Source organism: Meleagris gallopavo, chromosome 3 (assembly GCF_905368555.1).
Source record: "Meleagris gallopavo chromosome 3, MGAL_WU_HG_1.1, whole genome shotgun sequence".
In the NCBI taxonomy this organism is placed as follows: Eukaryota; Metazoa; Chordata; class Aves; order Galliformes; family Phasianidae; genus Meleagris; species Meleagris gallopavo.
In genome coordinates this window covers 82488664-82504801 of record NC_139406.1, presented here as the reverse complement: position 1 = coordinate 82504801, position 16138 = coordinate 82488664, and the positions used below count along the sequence as shown (strand labels likewise).

The 16138-nt window shown below is 45.2% G+C and overlaps 1 protein-coding gene across 11 annotated transcripts in view; it reads right to left on the bottom strand.

The window, feature by feature from the left end:
* ZHX2 (zinc fingers and homeoboxes 2) overlaps positions 1 to 16138 on the bottom strand; it is a 65214-nt gene that overhangs the window by 21695 nt on the left and 27381 nt on the right. For all 11 annotated transcript variants that reach the window (XM_085221634.1, XM_085221638.1, XM_085221636.1 and 8 more), the window contains exon 2: positions 14636 to 14701. The gene's annotated coding sequence lies outside the window, so the exon portion shown is untranslated. The remainder of the gene's footprint in view (positions 1 to 14635; positions 14702 to 16138) is intronic.

Below are 16138 nucleotides of genomic sequence, written 5' to 3'. Positions count from 1 at the left end.
GCGGGGTTCAGAATGCAGCCCTGAATGAAATGAGGGCAAGAAGTGTCCCAGGGTTGAGGATGGGAGCTCCAGGAAAAGATGCCAATGTGGGTCAGGGGAGGGCAAGCACAGCCTGAGATGATGCTGCTGGGAAAGAGTGGGATTTGGCAGCATGGGAGTGTCTCTGTGTTTTCATTTCACTGTGAAATACAAAGAAGAGATGATTGTTGGATCACTCACAAATTATTTAAAATCAGTTCAAAAGAAACAGTGCTTCTTTTTGAAAAAAGCAGAAGGGAGTGAAAAGCATTTCTGGTAAGAAATGAAGTTCCGTAAGATCTGATCATGTACTAAATACAGTCAAGAGGGACACCTGGAAATAGGATCAGACTAGCACGATCCACACCTTCACAGAGTTCTGCCACAGAGAGAGCCACAGAGAAGGACACACTTTGTTTCTTACATTTCTCATTTCAAACATCACAGGATTCAGAACAAACCAGTTCCTATTTCCAAACCCAACTCTGATTTGGAACAGCCAAAGTTCAGATGCTTTGGCATCTGCCTGGAACGCCCCTTACACTCCCAAACCACAGAGGGACAATGTTTCACCCAGACAGATTATTACTTGCCAATAAACTGTCAGTGACAACAAGAAGAAAGAACTGGCAAAACCTCCCATTCATTTCTTCCTTACCAGTGTAAACGTTTGTCATCAGGACACCTTAAGCATGATGAAGCTTACTTGACAGTTACCTCCTCCTGTCTCCTCCCACACGCTTTAATTCCACATACACACTGCTTTCTGCACAGAGTTATTACAAGTATTGGCCTTTCTGACTCCCTTGATCCCCCTTGGGCTGCTTCATAGCACGTCCAGATGAACAAATTGTAACAATGGTTCTTGAGCAATACTTCAGAACTGCAGAAGAGGGGAACCGCTCATTACAGCGACGTCTTACTGAGGAATATTTGTCTAAACCCTTTTAGTTTTTTCAACTGGGTTTTTTCTTCTCCTGTTTCTGGTGAGTAGGAGGGATCTCGGTTGAAAAAAAATCAAGGCTGGTTTATACACATGAAAAACATCTCCCTGAGGGAATGTGTCCCAGTCGTCTCTTACAAGGTCAATTGATTATTTCACGTTGCCTTTTGGCACGTCAGAAATCCCCTGTTGAGCAATTCTGCTCCACTAAGAAGAATCTGAAGAATTTATTTTTGAGTAGCTTCTTACACATAATCAATTCTTCCCAAAAGCAAGAAAATCTAACCACTATTCTCCAAAAAGACGACAGCAGAACGTAATGCAAAGAAGCTACAGGAAGGCAGAAGCACAAAACCAGGAACCAATTTGGAAGGCACTCCTGCTGCTCTCTGCATCATCAGAAAGAAAACAGGGCCTGAGCTTGAGTCTGTAACATCCCATAAGCCTCATTAGTTCAGTTTTCTTCTCTTTTTGTACAATTTAAGCTTCTTTCCGAACCCACCTCTACTTCTTGCTTTAATCCCCGAAGCTCTCCCTCGCTTGCCTCACTCATGGATTATCTTCTTGCTAAAGTTTTCAAAGAAGGCCAAAGAGAAGTCAGAAGAAAAGCATTAACCCATGCCGGGCGCAGGCACCGGCCCTGTCTGCAGAGGGATGGTGTGACAGAAGTGCTAAGTCTGTTTCCAAAAAAAAAAAGTGATTTGGGCAGTTCTTGCTGCCTCTGCAGCCAAATGGAGATGGAAACCCTGCAAAACCCTGAGCACAACCATCATGGAAAGCATTCAACAACAGCTCATGAAGTGTTTGTTCCATAAGAACCCCAAACCTGAATGCTACTGCATGATGTTGGCAGTGAAATAATCTCCACTCAGCCCATGCATGCTAACAGCAAAGTTCTGCAAGAAGTTCAGACTCACATCTCCTCTAACACAGTATGTTACCAATCCACAATGCTGCCTACGAGGGCCACGGAGCGTGAAAAGCAGGAAAATGGCCAGAAACAGATCTGCAGCAAAGCAACCAGAACATGCTCTCATTCCCAGTGACTTCAGCAAACACTCCTCCCTTCTTTCCTGTGTGCTGAAAATAGGCTCCAACCAACCAGACACTGACATTCAGCGAGATGCTAATGTTCGGGACTTGTTTGCCAGAACACGTGTGCTCCTTTCAGGGGAGGAAGGAGAAGAAAAACGGCACTGATTTTGTGATCTGCTTATGTTCATTGAGTTCATCGCCCCGTTTTACGATGTTTGTGAAAACTTCTCTCTTTAAAACAAATAACCAACAAAAACCCTGCCCTGAGATTGGTGCAATGTGGAAATTCTTGCCATGGCAACACATCAGCTCCAAGTGTGCCTTTCTGCATGGACCTCACTGCAGAACAAAGTAGGGCGGGGAAAGAGCATGCAAAAAATTTCTAGTGGTTGAGGCCAGCCTAGCAATCCCACCACCAAGACATGAAGGGAAGGAACCTCAGCTAAAACCACTGAACACCCGCATGGTGATTTGCAGGTTGGTTGATTTGCTTGCTTTGTAAAGCATGGTCCATGTATTTTGTTTCCTAAACAGCATGGAAAACTACCTTTGCAGCACCAAAAGGGAGCAGAATTAAGGAAACTGGACCATGCTCCTAGATGGTCTGCATACACCATGTGAAGTGCAAGGTCTCCAGCTTGAGGACACAGCCCAGCTCCCTTGCTGCCCCTCCAATGGCACCACTGGATGTTGTACTACTAGCACCGACCTGCTGTGGCTTCAGCACCCATTAAACACGTGCTATGCTTTCAAGCTTATCTTCGCAACCATAAGTTTCCCTTTGACACAGTCCCCTTTCCCTAGACCTTTAATGAGTACTTTAGGAATTCAGCACCCTGAGACATTTGCTGGAGGGAGACCTCCAGGCACATCTCATCTTAGAATATTCTTCAATCTAGCTATCTAGCCAAAATCTTTGTGTAACTGCTCAGGATCCAAAGCTGGCACTCAAGCCAGCTTTTTCCTCCCTCCCAAAAGTATTCTCTCTCCATCTTATCACTTGCAAGACTGTCCTAAGTGCTTGGATTGCCCAGGCGGGAACCATCTAGAGTTATTTCTCCTGAGGCTTTATGTGAAAGTTTAGTTGCACAACAGTTTCTGGGGTTCAAGAAAAACTATGTTCCACAGCTGAAAAAAAGGCAAGAGCTGATGCTGTTATCTGCAATCATCCAACCCCAAAATCCAAATAAGGTGGGAAGAGAAGAAGCAATAGTCCAGTGGTTAAGGTTGGGTCTGACAAAGATTTGAAACCACATCTTCAGGGAGTGTTCAAAGCATTATCTCAATCAAAATTCCTTTTCATGATTTCTTTTTCTCGTGGAAGGGTCACTGGAACAGGTTTCCCAGAGAAGTTGTGGATGCCCCTTCACTGGAGGTGTTCAAGACCAGGCTGGATGTAGCCTTGAGCAACCTGGTCTGGTGAAAGAAGTCCCTGCATCAGCTGCAGGAACTAGGTGGTCACTAAAGTCCCTTCCAACTCAAACCATCCTCTGACCTGCTTCCTTTCTGATGCCTTTTGCCTTCATCCCCACCAAAACATGAATGGGTTGAATAAGCTTGGTAAGAAGGAACAGGGCAAACTACTCACATAGCTCCTACTCTATGTGGCCTTCAGCAATGCTCCCGAGCCTCTGAGGAAGAAGGGTGCTCCTGCCTTGGGAGGCAATCATGCCCAATATGACCCAATGCATCCAATTCCTCTGGTATTTCTGTGGCCTCACAGCAGTAAATTAGAGACTGTTATGAGTCATAACATACTAAAATAAAGGGAATATGATGAAACGTAACACAATTATACACAACACTGCTGAGACATTGGATCTGGCTGCTGAAATCAGTTCCCAAACCCTTCCAAATACTTAAGTACACATCAACAAGCTGCATCAAAACCATGCCAGGTCAGGAGGGGACAGGCAAGAGGAAGCAGGTCACCCTGGCTTGAGTAATCTGCAGAATGGAGCCGGCGTCTAAATGCTCAATGGCCTCTTTTACCACTTGTAAAGGCTCAAGCACAGCACACCCGTTTCTTAACAGTGAAAGGTGGCTGGCACTAACCAAAAGTTCAAGGCTTCTGTCCATAAGACTTCTGTCTTAACTATTGTTGCATGAATGAGTTAAGCCTCTTAACATTAGGTCTAGAAAGATGAGTGGACAAGGGGCTCTCTGTGTTCTTCTCATCCCTTCTTTTTAGTTCTAGATCTTAGTCTTTCAAAACAAGGATAGGACAGATTTTACTCCTTTTGTAGAATAAATTAGCCTAAATGCTGAAGTCAGTCTTTTTGGACCAACGTAGATTCCACCAAGGCAAATTAGTGTTGTTGGATTCATTCCTTAGGAAGGATGAAGGATAGCCACTGTGGCATTTCAAGTTACTTCCTTGGACAATTTAGTGTTGGTATCATATGGCAAGAACAGAAAAATGCTCCAATTCCAGACTGCTCAAAGATACATTTCAGTCCCTCAAAAGCTGAACAATGGCATGGCCCAAGCTGTGGGGTTACAGAAGATGTCCTTCCTTGTCCACATCCCAGGAATGCCACCCATCCCGTGCCTTGTCCTTTGGACATTTAACCCATGTACAGGAGCCTGAGATGGAATCTAAGCCCCTGTGGTACAGAGGAACAAAAGCACTGCCTGATGCTCGCATAAAAACCAAATCCAAAACCACACACATAGCAGAAACCCACCAAAAGCATACTAGGATGGGAAGAGAGCAAAAGAATGATCTGAGATTTTTACCAGTTCTGAAGTAAGAAATCAATGGGGTGTTAGTGAAATATAAGCCTTTCCTCCTTGGACAACCCTGTTTCAACATGCAGGTGCACACATGCCTGATGTATATCAAATTATACAGTAACAGCACATGCCATCACTGTTTTTGTAGAGAGTAAATAGTGCCAGGAAAGAAGCACCTTTGAACCCAGCCCTCTGCTTCCAGTCCCAAGTGACTCAAAAGAAGGGCTGTCTGAAGATATACAGTAGAGGGTCAGTTTTACTCACAAGCTAGGAGAGCTATAAATCAGTCACTTTAAAATAGAATAATAATAATGAAAAAAAAAAAACAAAAAACCAAGAAAAATCCCTGAGGCTTTCTGGGAAGAAGTAAAATTGGGGGAAAAAAAGGTAAAGATGAAAAGTACCTGTAATCTCTTTAATGTGGCACTGAAGTTCTTATAAAGAGAAAGCAGAGAAATAATAAGAAAAGGAAAGAAAGGAAAAGAAAGCAGCCCGTTGACAACTAGCTGCAGATATGTTTTTCTAATGGGCAGTAGGTCAGCAGGGCATTTCCATCTGGCCTGCTTAAACCGGAGCTTTGATGATGTTACATATATGATTTCAATACAAATTTGATCTTTGTGGGGTTGAAAGTCTATTCTGTATGTGTGTGTGCATGTATATCACTGCATGGATGATAGCAGAGGGCTTTCCAGTGGGGAAAAAAGGGTGATCTGTAGGTAATGATGAAAACAGCAAGGATTGGGTTACACCTCGGCTGTTTTTAGGGTTAGGCGGGGGAAAGGAGAAGAGAAAGGAAGAGGCAGTGAAAAGGGGCAGAAAGGAACGGAAGAATAACTAAAGAATGGCTTTGTCCCCAGCCTCCTACACCCTGCTCTCCACCTGAGCCCAGAGCAGGTACTACCACATCCCCTCGCTGCTGCCCATGCACACTCTGCTCCCAAGGCTCAACACCTTGGCCAAGGCAGTGATGGTAAAACACTTTGCTCCATTTTCAATGGTGATTTGTATCTACACATAGATGAAAAGACACCTTAGGCATCCTCCTCCAAAAGGACTACAAAAAAGGGAAGACCACAAATTCACATTCTGCTTTTCTTTGACGTTCCACAGTGCTTTTCCAATCTAATTCAATAAGGACTGTGTAGACAGACTGGAGCCTGTAAGAGTTCCCAGTAAATTAGACACTTGACTAACACTAAGGAGCAGAAGTCAAGGTTTGAAGCACAGATTAGGCACAGACTGAGTAGATTTGGAGTCTGGCTTTCAGAAAACCCTACACTACAACCTCAGTAATCTCTTAAATTTAGTTAATGCAGGCTTAGGATAGGTTAGCAGTAATTAGATGAGACTATTCTTTCTCTTAAGGTGCATAAGATCCCCGGAGAACATCACTGTTTGTGCTGGCAGAGATTTGCTGTATACTCAACTGCACGCAAAACACAAGAACATGCAAATGCATTTAATCAGATAGATCCTAGGAAGACATAAATTGCAGCAAGAACAAATAAGGAGTTAACAATTTCTGATAGTTTTACTTTGCAAAGGGCAAGATAGAAAGGAGGATGCTTTTTTTTTTTTTTTCAAATTTAATTTCACAATCCCTGTAGATTATATTCCAGGAAATTACTCTGTTATGTGAATACTGTTACTGAATGACATTTTGGTCCCATTATCTCAGACTCTTCTTGGCACGTGTGTCAGATGTGATTCACCGTATGTTTAATGACATGCAACACACTGGTTCAGATATATCCTACTAATGCAACAAGCCAAGAGAGCCTCTATTTTCTTACGCTTCGTGTTACAACTTAACTCAGAAATGCCTCAGTTAGTCACACAGTCTTCATCCAATTTTAAGATCTCCCATGTAGATTTATGGAACTTTAAACAACAAAAGAAAACCTCTTGAGACAGATAAAACTGCTTTTCATAATCTTGAGAAAGACAGAATACTATTTAACTGCTAGCACTGGGAGTATCCTAATCCCAATACTTTCTCCAGCATTTTTGAACTATTCTTGTAGAAAAACTTCCCTGTATGATACAATGTAGGATTTTTATAGTGAGACTATTTTCCCAGACCAAGTTTTTCCGCAATTCCAGCTCGAGCACTACAAAAACAAACAAGCAGCAATCCCTGCCCAAAGAGTTTACACTGTTTCCTTCCTCAAAGCGGAGTTAGGAGGATTATCAGCTGTAAACTGCTTTGAAGGTAAAAGAAAAGAAAAAAAAGAAAAAAAATTGTGTGCTAAATATTGCTGTCCCCATGAGTCAACATAGACTCCTCAAGATGCTCTACTAACCATTTATACTACGATAAAAATAGTAATTTAGAGCAATAAGCTAGACGCTTTACAATTGGTGGCTCAGGGACAACAGGCAGCACCAAGTGTTACTGTCTGTGATTTGCCTTGCAGGCAAATCTGCTCGAAGGTTAAACCTAACAAATTTCCACTCATTCAGTCAGATGCGTTTTGTTCAGTCCCTTTAGCCCAATGAAGGCAAAGAGCTGAAGGTACTTCTGCCCCACAGAGAGCACAGAGCAAATGGTGGTGGTGGCCAGTACAACTCCAGGACACTGGAGGTGTCCCACCCACAATGCCCTCACCCTCACTGAGGCAAACAGGATAGCCGGCTCCTTTGCTCAAATGTGTGAGGTGATATCTCAAAAGATAAAAGATTAGATCCCACTGAGTCACCATCATTGCATCTGAAGGTATGTGCTTCAGGTGGACGCAAAAGAGAACACTACACCTGAGCACAGTGCTACTGATGCACCATGGAGCACAGTGGGGCTTTCAGGAGAAGCAACTTTCAATTCTACTGCTGACCAGAGACCTGATGGGAGCAGAATGCGTGGGTTGGGAGATGCACTGCAGAAGGGTGATGTCAGAAACAGGAACACAGGGATTGTACTGTGTACTTCACCACCTAAACTTACTTGATTTGGCTTTGATTATCTGGCTCTGAAGACCTGTCATTAAATGCACTGGGTTGAGAAAGCAATAAAAGCACGCACAAGCAGGACAGGAGGGCAGCTGGGTTGCCCAGAAGCTGTGCAGCATGCTGTGTGCAGCCAAGCAGAAGGGGATCTGCAAACACAGCACGGCACAAAGCGGCAGCTTCAGGAGGAGGTGATGAGCCCTGGCAGAGATCTCATACAGGATGGGGCTAAGGGAAATCCCAGTCACACAAAGCCCCTGTTGCAACCTAGCTGTATGGAAGTCACCATCGCTGCTCACCGCATCCCTGACCATGCTGCACTGCTGCTGCAGAGCGGCACTGAGTCCATCTCTGGGGATTTATTTTTGGGTGGTCGGCCTCACTGAAACTGTTATCCGCTGGGAAGGGAGATGTGTATCACCGTCACCTTGTGCTTACCTCAAATGCACAGCTCTCCTTGTCTGCTTCCTACATCTCTAATCCTCCTCTGACACCCAGCAAGAACAAAGAATAGAACATCCTGATTGGAGAGCACCCAAAGGGATAACTGACTCCAACTCCTGGCTCCACACAAGACCACCCCAAATCCAAACCCTACATCTGAGAGTGTTGTCCAAACACTTCTTTAACTCCTGCACCTTGGGGCCATGCCCACTGTCCTGGGCAGCCCGTTCCATGCCCACTGCCCTCTGGTGTAGACCCTGTCCCTGACCCCCACCCACCCTCCCCTGACCCAGCTCCATGCCGTTCCCTTGGGCCCTGTCGCTCCCTGTGAGGAGCTGCAGACCTCATCTGCTCCTCAGTCCTTGCCCTACAGACCATTTCCCACCTTTGCAGGCCCAGGATTTGGTGGCTTTGTACCACATCTGGCTGCCCCTCTGCCTCCCCACCACCTCAGCACTCACCCAAGCCTCTCGTCACAGTCAGCAGTTCATCCGAGTGACACAATTACTCAGCCAGACGTGGCTGGAAGGAGATACTCAGCCATCCCCATGACACACAGAAAATGTACACTTCATTGCTTTTGGAGCTTCTCTTAGGAAGGGAAGCAGCACAGCTCCTACAGCAGCAGACCCAAGCACAACTTAGGGCTGCAATACGCAGCACTACATATTACCCTAGAGCTGTGGGATGCTCAGGTTCTGCCCTTTTTATATTGTGTTCAATATAAAAACAGCCCCTACAGAATCACAGAATGGCTTAGGCTGGAGGGGACCTTAAAGATCACTGAGGTGGGGATCGAGGCCATATTATTGACTGCGATACCGGGTGTGTGCATGGATCCTAAGCCAATAACAGGCATTTGGTCTCACTTTGCTTTGATATCCTTGTCACTGCAATGCTCTGAGCACTGGGGAGATGCATCCTTTGTGCCAGCTTGGACCTTTTTGCTGGCTTACTTACTGTGAATTGAAGCCCATATAGCACCCTGCATTGTGGCTCACCCACATGAGGAGGCCAAGCTGCTGCAGCTGTGCCAGGGACCTGGCAGTTGAACTCCCTTACTGCAGTCCACATTTGCAGCAGAGCTTTTATTTCCCTTTGCAAATAATATTTCAGCTTTTTTAGGAAGAGTCCAATGACACATCAATGGAATCACAACTCCCACTGCACCCCTGGATCACATTCGGGCTCCTTAAGACAGCCACCAGCTTTAAGAGAGGCTTAAACAGAGGGATCCCATGTACAGAAATACGGGAATGCAGAAGAGTGCTTTAAAGAACTGCTTAATGCACTATTTGCAATACTACAGCAGCAACAATATTATCACTGAGATTAGTGTTGCTATATAGCATGACTCCAGCATAAATAGAAAGGAAAGCTTTATGTCTCAGTGCTGTGATGCTCAGCCCCATCCCAGCCTTCTGGGAGAGTACCAGTGCCAGGGACCTGGAGAGGCATGATGGAGACATGCGATGCACTACCTATAGTTTCAGAATCTTCTGCATGTGTCAAAACACTGAACAGCTTTCCCCTCCCTCCAGGAAACAAAGGTGTTATTTTCCAAATGCCATTTCACTACAAGGTTAAGTGATGCGATGCAAATGGAGACAAAGTGTGCAATACAGGAGTTAATCAGAGAAAATAGGGGCCGGGAGGGAATCCCACGGGGGTGACACATTTATTTCATTATTATACCACAAATGACATTAAGTATCCACCGAGTCCCTGAAGGCAGCATTCCTGCATAAGAAGCAACCCCACTCACCAAGCACAACTGAACCTGCGACCATTCTATAAATAAAAGGTATTTATAAAGAGAGCTGTTAAATATTTATTTTTCTCTTTAGACCCAGTTCTCTGTTCATCTGTGTCTGCACAGCACCGGGGAGCAGAGGAGCTCACCTAAAAAAAGACCAGGAACCAGTCCAGAGTCCGGCCCCAGCACCAGCCTCCTCCACAAGCTGGCGAGGGAAAAGCATCCAACCTTGCATAGAAGAACAGGCAGCAAACAAAATGGGCATGAGCTCATCCTCCAGGCAACGGTAGAGTGAGGAAGTCCAGCAACAAAGCGGCATTTAAGAAATGCTACCAAACCCCGTCCTCATAGAGCAGCTTGGTGTTAAGCATTAAAGAAGCGACAACCTTCAGTTGTCAAGTGTAACTGCAGATTTGCATTACATTTGCTTTGTGTCTTGGGAACACGCATACGTTTCTCACAACTAATGAATTACAGTGATTTATTCGGTTTTCTCCTTTGGGAAGCTGACAGTTCTGACGGGGGGGGGGGGAAAGAAAAAAAAGCCACCAAAACCTGTGGCTCTGAATACACACTTCACTGCTAACCCTTTGTAGTAGTGTTTGTAATAGTTTTTACTCTGGCTTTCCAAAAGCTGAGTTTTAATTAAATATTAAAAAGCTATTTGTTAAAATAACGTCGCCATAGCAACTGGAGAAAGCTAAAACACCCCGGTGTTTCTGACTCACGGCATATTAATCAACCTCCAGCTATTATATCATGAGCACCCCCCGCCAGGCCCTGTGCCCCTCCAGCAGGGCAGCGGCTCGCTGCTGGACTCTGCCCCAGGTTCAGCAGGGCTAGTTCCTGATCCCGGCCAAGCATGGGAGCCATGAGCTCCACTGCAGCTTCCTGTCTATTTCATAGAGTATCGTAGAGTCTTACCACAGAATGGCTTGGATTGGAAGGGACCACAAAGCCCATCCAGCCCCGACCCCTGCCATGGGCTGCTTGCCCCAAACCACACCAGGCAGCCCAGGGGCCCCAGCCAACCTGGCCCTGAGCACATGCAGGAATGGGACACCCACAACTCTTCAGGGCAGCCTGTGTCAGTGCCTCACCACCCTCTAAATGAAGGGTTTTTAAAATTGCTGGGGCTTGTCCTGCAGCAGGTGCTTGCCTACCGCCAAGTCCAGCATGTGGAGCTGAGACATCAAGGACCCAGGCAACTTTGATTTGAGGAAGTGGAAGCAGAGGCAGAAGTGTGGCTGCATGGCTCCGATGGAGCCAGGGAGAACCTTCCCCTCCCCAACAGCTTCATTTTGCTCTTTTAGCCTCCCTCTGCTCATCTTTTTCTAATGGAAAAAAAATACCTAATCGCATAGTTATTAATCAAAGGGAATGTGATGAATATTACAGCATTTGTACGCCAGCGTTGGTTTCCTGCTGCTTTGTTTGGGTGTCACAGACTGTGACTATGACAACCGCAAGCAGTTATTGGACTGATGTCATTTGTGACATCATGCTTAATGGAAAGAAAGGGAAGAAGAGACACGACCAGAAATACAAAGAATGGAATAAAACCTGCTTTCTTCTCTTTTCCTCACTCCTCCCAAGCCGGGTCCTGGGAGATGGCTGCACTGGGGCTGCTGGAAAGCTGGAGCAGCTCTGGTGTTAGCAAAGCCTGGGACGTGCTGAGTACTGGGGAAAAGCTGCCCCCGGCTGTAGGATGGACGTAGATCTGATGTCACATGGAGGAAATCTCCTCACCCTCTCCTGGCTGAGGGCCGAGGGCACCATCCAGAGCCAAAGTCCTGCACAGAGTGCTGCCACATACTACTGGCAAAGCTTTGCTTTGCTTTGGTAAAAAGTGTTTGTGAATTCACCGCTGAGTCTCCAAATAACAAAAAACAATCCTGCAGCCCTCAAAACCCATCAAAATCATATGTGGCAGAGAAAGGCTTCCTGCAACAAGAATCAAGGAGGATTCACAGCACACGGCTGGAAGTTCCATCAGAAAACAGTTCATTTTTCCAAGCTTTTTCAATCCACAAAACGTGCTTCTTTGCCCTCCACAATCCCCTGCCGGAACTGCCATGTCTCACCAGCCCCGATGCTGCAGCTTGTGCTGGCATCCCTTGTCCCCTGCACAGCATCCCAGTGTGGGATAGGTACCACTCTGCCGTGATGTGTCTCCCTCATAGAATCACAGAATCGTTTGAGTTGGAAGAGACCTTTAAAGGTCATTTAGGACAACCCTCCTGCAACGAACAGGGACACCTACAGCTAGATCAGGTTGCTCAGAGTGCCGCCCAACTTGAATTTGAGTATCTTCAGGGACAGAGCATCCAACACCTCTGCTCCAGTGCTTCACTGCCCTTATTGTAAATCACTTCTTCCTTATATCCAGTCTGTCCCTTGCAGCAGGACAGTGTCTTTGAGAGCTGCCACGTGACACAAACTCTCTCCAGCAGGCAGGTCACACTCTGTGAGTGTCAGGAGATAACAGGGTGGATGGAGGAAAGCAGAAAAGCAAAGCAGCCTTCTCTCCCTCCTCTTGCCAGCACACCTTTCCAGGCTGAATGCCCAAAGCATTTTGCAGGACAACACCAGAGATCAGAGATAAAGGAGAAGAGCTCTTCTACCTCTGGTTTCTTCTCTACCTTTTTGTTTCTCAGTTGGCATTGCCATGCTGCAACCACCTCCCACTGCACAGTTCTTCTTGGCTTTGGTCAAACAGCCTTTCACAAACCAGACCATGAGAAGACAGGAAAATGGGAATTTACTGTCTCCTTTCTCTGCTGAACAATGATGCATCTCACTGCAATAACTTTAGAGTAACATCTGAGACTACATGAGTTACCTGGGCAGCTTCCAAGCTTTATCTCTCACCCTCTTAACACAACCATGATATATGCTCCTGCATCGCTGCTTTGCTTTGACTCAGCAACACAGACAGCATTTGCGTGGCACCAGCACTCTGCCTTTGAAGAGCTTGAGCAGCACAAGCAGGTCCCCCTGTTTGCTCCTCTTGCAGCAGCAAGCACCGTGTGGGTGCATTAGGACACACATTCGTCAGGACTTCAGAGATGCTTGCAGAGCAGAGGCCGAATTTCAACACTGCCTACTTAACAGAGAATGAAACATCTGAAAGCAAACGTTGCCTGAACAGCATTCCTAATGTATGGTTATGCTATACAACATGCTACACAGCACCTTTCTGCTGAATGCATCTTTCTAACTCAGTCTCTACCCATCTCATCTCTCTGCAGCTAGTAGAGTGCAGAGAACGAGGCCAGAGTCCCTCTGAGTGATGCTTTGTAAGCGACTGACAAGAAATAAACCCACAGCTTGATTAGCAGCTCTCCTGTGGCAGCTTGGGCACCAAGGAAGGAGGAGAAAACACTTTTGATTCAAAGGAAGACTAGACGATGGACCTTTCCGAGGACAAATCCCAAACACCATCATGATCTCATGCCATTTTTCTCCCAGTAATAATGGGACTCACTGCTGGAATCCATCACAAAAGGCTGAAAACAGGATTCCCTATTGCTGGGTTTTTGCTTATCCATTTCTGAATGCCTGCCAGTTATTTATTTAGCAATTTTTACATCTTTTTTTTTCTGAACGCTGATGGACTCCATTTCATTCCTGTTAACATAACAAAGCCCCTTCTTTTTTCAGGCTGATTTCAATTTGGGGTTTTATTCTGCTGTAGCCCAAATAGATTTGTGTTGGTGTAACAGAAAACAGGCTGTATGCCACTGAAATAAAAATGGAAACAAAATTCTACTGATTTCCAAGTAACCATAGATTTCTACCACCAACAGAAGAGGGTAAAAATGGGATTGGACTGATTTTAAAAACCTCAAAAAAAACCCAACCCCTGTACAAGTGCTCTGATAGGAAAATGTATGGAAAAACAGTGAATTCTGGTAATGCAGAAGGAAAACCCTTGGTGTGGTCATTGCTTCTCTACGTAACTATATAAGTAGATACCTGTTTAGCTATATACATAACTACAATAGCTATGTATAGCTATATATATAGTATGCATATAAGTATACATAGTCTACTTATACAACATATACACACACATATATACTCTCTCTCTCTCCCTCTCTCTCTGTATAAGTTATGTATATATCTATATACGTATATACACACACATAAGATACTGGCTGAGCTGCTTTGAAGCAAGGAATGGAGCCAGGCAGGCAGATGTCTCACATTGTGCCAAAGTACCTCTGAAGTTCCTCGATCAGATCAGACAGGAGCCAAATATTGTGTTGTTTTCTGTGCTGATGACAGGGCTGTGTTGCTGTATGCACGCACGCACACTCAAAAACAACCTCATGGCAAATCCATGTTTTTCTCCCCTTTCAGAACACGCAAGCTTTCTTCCTGAGAAACTCCTTGCCTCAAGTCTCCATTAATGTTTTTTGTCTTTTAGTATCTGGTAGGGTTTGAAATCAACAAACAAGTTTCAGACGGTGCTAATGGTCCATTCTATTGACCGTATACATAATTAAATGCATTCATGTGGTTCATATCTGCAACAAGATAATTACTCAGCCTATGTGGTAATACAATGCTGACTTTATTTTGTGGGTTGCAAAGAGGTGCCAGAGACACACAACTGGTTCCAAAGTATTGGAGTTACTTGCTGTAAACAGTTCTAAGTGTCTTCTAAAAAAATTTCTTTTTATTCTTCCTTCTGTTCGAGCAAGCTCGGGTTTCTCACTTAAAAGGAAAACAGAAATAAAACATCTACTCACTGCACTGTATTTCTTACATCCTGGGAATTCAGCGCTACCTTTGAAGGCGAGCAGAACTTCAGACACCTACAAAAGAGAGGGAAAGCTGTGTCAGTCCAGAAAAACTGGGGAGAAAAACAGCAAAACAGCAACCATCCCACTCTGCTGCAATTAAGTTTATTTGACAGCACCCAAGAATGCTGACTGATGGGAACTGCAGCAATGCCTCTTCCATGACTGCTGACAGGACCACGCAGATGTGCTCCAGGATGTCGTGCTGCATACCTCAGGAGCCCCTTGGGAAAAAGAAAATCCACATTTCCAAGGCCAAGCAGACAGCGGGGAGCGATCACATAGGGACATCCTGAAATTCGGCTGCTGTTGGGCTGGAAATACCCACAAGCATCTGCTGCAGCAGACACATACCAGAACCACCTCTGGCTACTGGGAGCCTCGACAAAATGCTTCTGGCCCGCTGCCCTTCTCCTCCTTCAAGGGACTCACCGGCTGGGTCCTAAAGCTAACATTGGTTTTCCTCATTTTCTATTTATTTGTTTTTTTTTCTTTTTTTTTTTTTCTGTAGATGGGAGGGAAAGGTCTGAGAAATGCCCTGCCTGAGGGTGAGAGAATAAACACCAAGGATATATGTAAAGGTAAACGAGTGGCCAAAGGGTGACCTGAGTGAAAGCAATACATCCAGCCAAACTCACCCCTCGTGAGACAGAAGCTTATTGATTGTTTTGGCAGTGCCCAGAATGAAGCTAAAGCTGAATTTGAAACTTCACACACTCTGTGCTATCTGGATATGGAAAGGTTGGCTGGGAAACTTGACAACAAGTCAGAGAAATAACACAAAGTCTTGTGCTCCTTTCCAGCAGGCTAGGGAGTCTGAGGCTCTTTTCAAAGGAATCACAGAATCATTAAGGTTGGAAGAGATGTCTAAGATAATCCAGTCCAACCATTAACCCATTTCCAGCATACCAATAAACCACGTCCCTCAGTGCCACATTTCTTCAGCACCTCCAGGGACAGTGACTGCCACCTCCCTGGGCAGCCAGTTCCAGACACAGTTTCCACATACAAGACAGAACCAGATTTCCTGAAAGAATATCAGAGCTACTCAAGTAGCCAGGAGCTACACAACTAAAAATGCTTCTTAGGAGCTCAGAATAGAAAAAGCTGCATGTTTATTCACAGATAAATGGCAAACTGCTTCCCATTTTGCTCCACCTCAAAGTAAGGCTAAATGCTAGTTTCATCACATTGTAACAGAGAACACCTCTACCCGCCGAAGGGGTGGAAACTGCCTGGCACTGGGATTTTGGGACGGAATCTCCCATTCTCCCATGTTGTGCTGTAATTCTAGTGCCAACCAGTTTCAGTATTTAATGGGATCAGTTCAGTGATCTTATACAGAATCCACTCTCTGAAATCTGCCTTTTCAGTGCTGTGTCCAACATACAAGTGATTCTGCCTTGCTAAGAGGCCTCAGACTATCCCTGCAAATAAAATGCTTTTAACCAC